Raw genomic sequence first — 9,522 nt, forward strand, 5'->3', positions numbered from 1 at the left:
AACCAAAAATATCTCTAAGTTCGGGACTTGGGTACAAACCGAAAGTTAAAATGATGTCCCTGAACATGCATATAAGTTCGAGTATTGATATTATAAACCTAACAAGAGATGAAGGCAAGTCGAATTGGTTGGTCCAAAACCAAAAATATCACTAAGTTCGGGACTTGTGCGCAAACCAAAAGTTAATATGATGTCCCTGAACATGCATATAAGTTCGAGTATTGATATTATAAACCTAACAAGAGATGAAGGCAAGTCGAATTGGTTGGTCCGAAACCAAAAATATCTCTAAGTTCGGGACTTGGGTGCAAACCGAAAGTTAAAATGATGTCCCTGAACATGCATATAAGTTCGAGTATTGATATTATAAACCTAACAAGAGATGAAGGCAAGTCGAATTGGTTGGTCCGAAACCAAAAATATCTCTAAGTTCGGGACTTGGGTGCAAACCGAAAGTTAAAATGATGTCCCTGAACATGCATATAAGTTCGAGTATTGATATTATAAACCTAACAAGAGATGAAGGCAAGTCGAATTGGTTGGTCCAAAACCAAAAATATCTCTAAGTTCGGGACTTGTGCGCAAACCAAAAGTTAATATGATGTCCCTGAACATGCATATAAGTTCGAGTATTGATATTATAAACCTAACAAGAGATGAAGGCAAGTCGAATTGGTTGGTCCAAAACCAAAAATATCACTAAGTTCGGGACTTGTGCGCAAACCAAAAGTTAAAATGATGTCCCTGAACATGCATATAAGTTCGAGTATTGATATTATAAACCTAACAAGAGATGAAGGCAAGTCGAATTGGTTGGTCCGAAACCAAAAATATCTCTAAGTTCGGGACTTGGGTGCAAACCGAAAGTTAAAATGATGTCCCTGAACATGCATATAAGTTCGAGTATTGATATTATAAACCTAACAAGAGATGAAGGCAAGTCGAATTGGTTGGTCCGAAACCAAAAATATCTCTAAGTTCGGGACTTGGGTGCAAACCGAAAGTTAAAATGATGTCCCTGAACATGCATATAAGTTCGAGTATTGATATTATAAACCTAACAAGAGATGAAGGCAAGTCGAATTGGTTGGTCCGAAACCAAAAATATCTCTAAGTTCGGGACTTGGGTGCAAACCGAAAGTTAAAATGATGTCCCTGAACATGCATATAAGTTCGAGTATTGATATTATAAACCTAACAAGAGATGAAGGCAAGTCGAATTGGTTGGTCGGAAACCAAAAATATCACTAAGTTCGGGACTTGTGCGCAAACCAAAAGTTAATATGATGTCCCTGAACATGCATATAAGTTCGAGTATTGATATTATAAACCTAACAAGAGATGAAGGCAAGTCGAATTGGTTGATAAGAAACCAAAAATATCTCTAAGTTCGGGACTTGGGTACAAACCGAAAGTTAAAATGATGTCCCTGAACATGCATATAAGTTCGAGTATTGATATTATAAACCTAACAAGAGATGAAGGCAAGTCGAATTGGTTGGTGAGAAACCAAAAATATCTCTAAGTTCGGGACTTGGGTGCAAACCGAAAGTTAAAATGATGTCCCTGAACATGCATATAAGTTCGAGTATTGATATTATAAACCTAACAAGAGATGAAGGCAAGTCGAATTGGTAAGGAAGAAACCAAAAATATCTCTAAGTTCGGGACTTGGGTGCAAACCGAAAGTTAAAATGATGTCCCTGAACATGCATATAAGTTCGAGTATTGATATTATAAACCTAACAAGAGATGAAGGCAAGTCGAATTGGTTGGTCCAAAACCAAAAATATCTCTAAGTTCGGGACTTGGGTGCAAACCGAAAGTTAAAATGATGTCCCTGAACATGCATATAAGTTCGAGTATTGATATTATAAACCTAACAAGAGATGAAGGCAAGTCGAATTGGTTGGTCCAAAACCAAAAATATCTCTAAGTTCGGGACTTGTGCGCAAACCAAAAGTTAATATGATGTCCCTGAACATGCATATAAGTTCGAGTATTGATATTATAAACCTAACAAGAGATGAAGGCAAGTCGAATTGGTAAGTAAGAAACCAAAAATATCTCTAAGTTCGGGACTTGGGTGCAAACCGAAAGTTGAAATGATGTCCCTGAACATGCATATAAGTTCGAGTATTGATATTATAAACCTAACAAGAGATGAAGGCAAGTCGAATTGGTTGGTCCGAAACCAAAAATATCTCTAAGTTCGGGACTTGGGTGCAAACCGAAAGTTAAAATGATGTCCCTGAACATGCATATAAGTTCGAGTATTGATATTATAAACCTAACAAGAGATGAAGGCAAGTCGAATTGGTTGGTCCAAAACCAAAAATATCTCTAAGTTCGGGACTTGTGCGCAAACCAAAAGTTAATATGATGTCCCTGAACATGCATATAAGTTCGAGTATTGATATTATAAACCTAACAAGAGATGAAGGCAAGTCGAATTGGTTGGTCCGAAACCAAAAATATCTCTAAGTTCGGGACTTGGGTGCAAACCGAAAGTTAAAATGATGTCCCTGAACATGCATATAAGTTCGAGTATTGATATTATAAACCTAACAAGAGATGAAGGCAAGTCGAATTGGTTGGTCCAAAACCAAAAATATCTCTAAGTTCGGGACTTGTGCGCAAACCAAAAGTTAATATGATGTCCCTGAACATGCATATAAGTTCGAGTATTGATATTATAAACCTAACAAGAGATGAAGGCAAGTCGAATTGGTTGGTCCAAAACCAAAAATATCACTAAGTTCGGGACTTGTGCGCAAACCAAAAGTTAATATGATGTCCCTGAACATGCATATAAGTTCGAGTATTGATATTATAAACCTAACAAGAGATGAAGGCAAGTCGAATTGGTTGGTCCGAAACCAAAAATATCTCTAAGTTCGGGACTTGGGTGCAAACCGAAAGTTAAAATGATGTCCCTGAACATGCATATAAGTTCGAGTATTGATATTATAAACCTAACAAGAGATGAAGGCAAGTCGAATTGGTTGGTCCGAAACCAAAAATATCTCTAAGTTCGGGACTTGGGTGCAAACCGAAAGTTAAAATGATGTCCCTGAACATGCATATAAGTTCGAGTATTGATATTATAAACCTAACAAGAGATGAAGGCAAGTCGAATTGGTAAGTAAGAAACCAAAAATATCTCTAAGTTCGGGACTTGTGCGCAAACCGAAAGTTAAAATGATGTCCCTGAACATGCATATAAGTTCGAGTATTGATATTATAAACCTAACAAGAGATGAAGGCAAGTCGATTTGGTTGGTGAGAAACCAAAAATATCTCTAAGTTCGTGACTTGGGTACAAACCGAAAGTTAAAATGATGTCCCTGAACATGCATATAAGTTCGAGTATTGATATTATAAACCTAACAAGAGATGAAGGCAAGTCGAATTGGTTGGTCCAAAACCAAATATATCACTAAGTTCGGGACTTGGGTGCAAACCAAAAGTTAATATGACGTCCCTGAACATGCATATAAGTTCGAGTATTGATATTATAAACCTAACAAGAGATGAAGGCAAGTCGAATTGGTTGGTCCAAAACCAAAAATATCACTAAGTTCGGGACTTGGGTGCAAACCGAAAGTTAAAATGATGTCCCTGAACATGCATATAAGTTCGAGTATTGATTTTATAAACCTAACAAGAGATGAAGGCAAGTCGAATTGGTTGGTCCAAAACCAAAAATATCTCTCTGTTCGGGACTTGGGTACAAACCGAAAGTTAATATGATGTCCCTGAACATGCATATAAGTTCGAGCATTGATATTATAAACCTAACAAGAGATGAAGGCAAGTCGATTTGGTTGGTGAGAAACCAAAAATATCTCTAAGTTCGTGACTTGGGTACAAACCGAAAGTTAAAATGATGTCCCTGAACATGCATATAAGTTCGAGTATTGATATTATAAACCTAACAAGAGATGAAGGCAAGTCGAATTGGTTGGTCGGAAACCAAAAATATCACTAAGTTCGGGACTTGGGTGCAAACCGAAAGTTAAAATGATGTCCCTGAACATGCATATAAGTTCGAGTATTGATATTATAAACCTAACAAGAGATGAAGGCAAGTCGAATTGGTTGGTCCAAAACCAAAAATATCACTAAGTTCGGGACTTGGGTGCAAACCGAAAGTTAAAATGATGTCCCTGAACATGCATATAAGTTCGAGTATTGATATTATAAACCTAACAAGAGATGAAGGCAAGTCGAATTGGTTGGTCCAAAACCAAATATATCACTAAGTTCGGGACTTGGGTGCAAACCAAAAGTTAATATGACGTCCCTGAACATGCATATAAGTTCGAGTATTGATATTATAAACCTAACAAGAGATGAAGGCAAGTCGAATTGGTTGGTCGGAAACCAAAAATATCACTAAGTTCGGGACTTGGGTACAAACCGAAAGTTAAAATGATGTCCCTGAACATGCATATAAGTTCGAGTATTGATATTATAAACCTAACAAGAGATGAAGGCAAGTCGATTTGGTTGGTGAGAAACCAAAAATATCTCTAAGTTCGGGACTTGGGTGCAAACCGAAAGTTAAAATGATGTCCCTGAACATGCATATAAGTTCGAGTATTGATATTATAAACCTAACAAGAGATGAAGGCAAGTCGATTTGGTTGATAAGAAACCAAAAATATCTCTAAGTTCGGGACTTGGGTACAAACCGAAAGTTAAAATGATGTCCCTGAACATGCATATAAGTTCGAGTATTGATATTATAAACCTAACAAGAGATGAAGGCAAGTCGAATTGGTTGGTGAGAAACCAAAAATATCTCTAAGTTCGGGACTTGGGTGCAAACCGAAAGTTAAAATGATGTCCCTGAACATGCATATAAGTTCGAGTATTGATATTATAAACCTAACAAGAGATGAAGGCAAGTCGAATTGGTTGGTCCAAAACCAAAAATATCTCTAAGTTCGGGACTTGTGCGCAAACCAAAAGTTAATATGATGTCCCTGAACATGCATATAAGTTCGAGTATTGATATTATAAACCTAACAAGAGATGAAGGCAAGTCGAATTGGTTGGTCCAAAACCAAAAATATCACTAAGTTCGGGACTTGTGCGCAAACCAAAAGTTAATATGATGTCCCTGAACATGCATATAAGTTCGAGTATTGATATTATAAACCTAACAAGAGATGAAGGCAAGTCGAATTGGTTGGTCCGAAACCAAAAATATCTCTAAGTTCGGGACTTGGGTGCAAACCGAAAGTTAAAATGATGTCCCTGAACATGCATATAAGTTCGAGTATTGATATTATAAACCTAACAAGAGATGAAGGCAAGTCGAATTGGTTTGTTGGAAACCAAAAATATCACTAAGTTCGGGACTTGGGTACAAACCGAAAGTTAATATGATGTCCCTGAACATGCATATAAGTTCGAGTATTGATATTATAAACCTAACAAGAGATGAAGGCAAGTCGAATTGGTTGGTCCGAAACCAAAAATATCTCTAAGTTCGGGACTTGGGTGCAAACCGAAAGTTAAAATGATGTCCCTGAACATGCATATAAGTTCGAGTATTGATATTATAAACCTAACAAGAGATGAAGGCAAGTCGAATTGGTTGGTCCAAAACCAAATATATCACTAAGTTCGGGACTTGGGTGCAAACCAAAAGTTAATATGACGTCCCTGAACATGCATATAAGTTCGAGTATTGATATTATAAACCTAACAAGAGATGAAGGCAAGTCGAATTGGTTGGTCCAAAACCAAAAATATCACTAAGTTCGGGACTTGGGTGCAAACCGAAAGTTAAAATGATGTCCCTGAACATGCATATAAGTTCGAGTATTGATATTATAAACCTAACAAGAGATGAAGGCAAGTCGAATTGGTTGGTGAGAAACCAAAAATATCTCTAAGTTCGGGACTTGGGTGCAAACCGAAAGTTAAAATGATGTCCCTGAACATGCATATAAGTTCGAGTATTGATATTATAAACCTAACAAGAGATGAAGGCAGTCGAATTGGTTGATAAGAAACCAAAAATATCACTAAGTTCGGGACTTGGGTGCAAACCGAAAGTTAAAATGATGTCCCTGAACATGCATATAAGTTCGAGTATTGATATTATAAACCTAACAAGAGATGAAGGCAAGTCGATTTGGTTGGTGAGAAACCAAAAATATCTCTAAGTTCGTGACTTGGGTACAAACCGAAAGTTAAAATGATGTCCTTGAACATGCATATAAGTTCGAGTATTGATATTATAAACCTAACAAGAGATGAAGGCAAGTCGAATTGGTTGGTCCGAAACCAAAAATATCACTAAGTTCGTGACTTGGGTACAAACCGAAAGTTAAAATGATGTCCTTGAACATGCATATAAGTTCGAGTATTGATATTATAAACCTAACAAGAGATGAAGGCAAGTCGAATTGGTTGGTGAGAAACCAAAAATATCACTAAGTTCGGGACTTGGGTACAAACCGAAAGTTAAAATGATGTCCCTGAACATGCATATAAGTTCGAGTATTGATATTATAAACCTAACAAGAGATGAAAGCAAGTCGAATTGGTTGGTCGGAAACCAAAAATATTACTAAGTTCGGGACTTGTGCGCAAACCGAAAGTTAAAATGATGTCCCTGAACATGCATATAAGTTCGAGTATTGATATTATAAACCTAACAAGAGATGAAGGCAAGTCGAATTGGTTGGTCCAAAACCAAAAATATCTCTAAGTTCGGGACTTGGGTGCAAACCGAAAGTTAAAATGATGTCCCTGAACATGCATATAAGTTCGAGTATTGATATTATAAACCTAACAAGAGATGAAGGCAAGTCGAATTGGTTGGTCCGAAACCAAAAATATCACTAAGTTCCGGACTTGGGTACAAACCGAAAGTTAATATGATGTCCCTGAACATGCATATAAGTTCGAGTATTGATATTATAAACCTAACAAGAGATGAAGGCAAGTCGAATTGGTTGGTCCGAAACCAAAAATATCTCTAAGTTCGGGACTTGTGCGCAAACCGAAAGTTAAAATGATGTCCCTGAACATGCATATAAGTTCGAGTATTGATATTATAAACCTAACAAGAGATGAAGGCAAGTCGAATTGGTTGGTCCAAAACCAAAAATATCTCTAAGTTCGGGACTTGGGTACAAACCGAAAGTTAAAATGATGTCCCTGAACATGCATATAAGTTCGAGTATTGATATTATAAACCTAACAAGAGATGAAGGCAAGTCGAATTGGTAAGTAAGAAACCAAAAATATCTCTAAGTTCGGGACTTGTGCGCAAAACAAAAGTTAAAATGATGTCCCTGAACATGCATATAAGTTCGAGTATTGATATTATAAACCTAACAAGAGATGAAGGCAAGTCGAATTGGTTGGTAAGAAACCAAAAATATCACTAAGTTCGGGACTTGGGTACAAACCGAAAGTTAAAATGATGTCCCTGAACATGCATATAAGTTCGAGTATTGATATTTTAAACCTAACAAGAGATGAAGGCAAGTCGAATTGGTTGGTCCGAAACCAAAAATTTCACTAAGTTCGGGACTTGGGTGCAAACCGAAAGTTAAAATGATGTCCCTGAACATGCATATAAGTTCGAGTATTGATATTATAAACCTAACAAGAGATGAAGGCAAGTCGAATTGGTTGGTCGGAAACCAAAAATATCACTAAGTTCGGGACTTGGGTGCAAACCGAAAGTTAATATGATGTCCCTGAACATGCATATAAGTTCGAGTATTGATATTATAAACCTAACAAGAGATGAAGGCAAGTCGAATTGGTTGGTCGGAAACCAAAAATTTCACTAAGTTCGGGACTTGTGCGCAAACCGAATGTTAAAATGATGTCCCTGAACATGCATATAAGTTCGAGTATTGATATTATAAACCTAACAAGAGATGAAGGCAAGTCGAATTGGTTGATAAGAAACCAAAAATATCTCTAAGTTCGGGACTTGGGTGCAAACCGAAAGTTAATATGATGTCCCTGAACATGCATATAAGTTCGAGTATTGATATAATAAACCTAACAAGAGATGAAGGCAAGTCGAATTGGTTGATAAGAAACCAAAAATATCTCTAAGTTCGGGACTTGGGTGCAAACCGAAAGTTAAAATGATGTCCCTGAACATGCATATAAGTTCGAGTATTGATATTATAAACCTAACAAGAGATGAAGGCAAGTCGAATTGGTTGGTCCAAAACCACAAATATCTCTAAGTTCGGGACTTGGGTGCAAACCGAAAGTTAAAATGATGTCCCTGAACATGCATATAAGTTCGAGTATTGATATAATAAACCTAACAAGAGATGAAGGCAAGTCGAATTGGTTGGTCCAAAACCAAAAATATCACTAAGTTCCGGACTTGGGTACAAACCGAAAGTTAATATGATGTCCCTGAACATGCATATAAGTTCGAGTATTGATATTATAAACCTAACAAGAGATGAAGGCAAGTCGAATTGGTTGGTCCAAAACCAATAATATCACTAAGTTCGGGACTTGGGTGCAAACCGAAAGTTAAAATGATGTCCCTGAACATGCATATAAGTTCGAGTATTGATATTATAAACCTAACAAGAGATGAAAGCAAGTCGAATTGGTTGGTCGGAAACCAAAAATATCACTAAGTTCGGGACTTGGGTGCAAACCGAAAGTTAATATGATGTCCCTGAACATGCATATAAGTTCGAGTATTGATATTATAAACCTAACAAGAGATGAAGGCAAGTCGAATTGGTTGGTCCGAAACCAAAAATATCTCTAAGTTCGGGACTTGGGTGCAAACCGAAAGTTAAAATGATGTCCCTGAACATGCATATAAGTTCGAGTATTGATATTATAAACCTAACAAGAGATGAAGGCAAGTCGAATTGGTTGTTGAGAAACCAAAAATATCTCTAAGTTCGGGACTTGGGTACAAACCGAAAGTTAAAATGATGTCCCTGAACATGCATATAAGTTCGAGTATTGATATTATAAACCTAACAAGAGATGAAAGCAAGTCGAATTGGTTGGTCGGAAACCAAAAATATCACTAAGTTCGGGACTTGTGCGCAAACCGAAAGTTAATATGATGTCCCTGAACATGCATATAAGTTCGAGTATTGATATTATAAACCTAACAAGAGATGAAGGCAAGTCGAATTGGTTGGTCGGAAACCAAAAATATCTCTAAGTTCGGGACTTGTGCGCAAACCAAAAGTTAAAATGATGTCCCTGAACATGCATATAAGTTCGAGTATTGATATTATAAACCTAACAAGAGATGAAGGCAAGTCGAATTGGTTGGTCCAAAACCAAAAATATCTCTAAGTTCGGGACTTGGGTACAAACCGAAAGTTAAAATGATGTCCCTGAACATGCATATAAGTTCGAGTATTGATATTATAAACCTAACAAGAGTTGAAGGCAAGTCGAATTGGTTGGTAAGAAACCAAAAATATATACCAAGTGCCTGAAATGTCTATAAACTACACGAAGAACTCTTCACACACAGGTGCG

This window comes from Anopheles maculipalpis (genome assembly GCF_943734695.1).
Source record: "Anopheles maculipalpis chromosome X unlocalized genomic scaffold, idAnoMacuDA_375_x X_unloc_53, whole genome shotgun sequence".
Classification (NCBI taxonomy): Eukaryota; Metazoa; Arthropoda; class Insecta; order Diptera; family Culicidae; genus Anopheles; species Anopheles maculipalpis.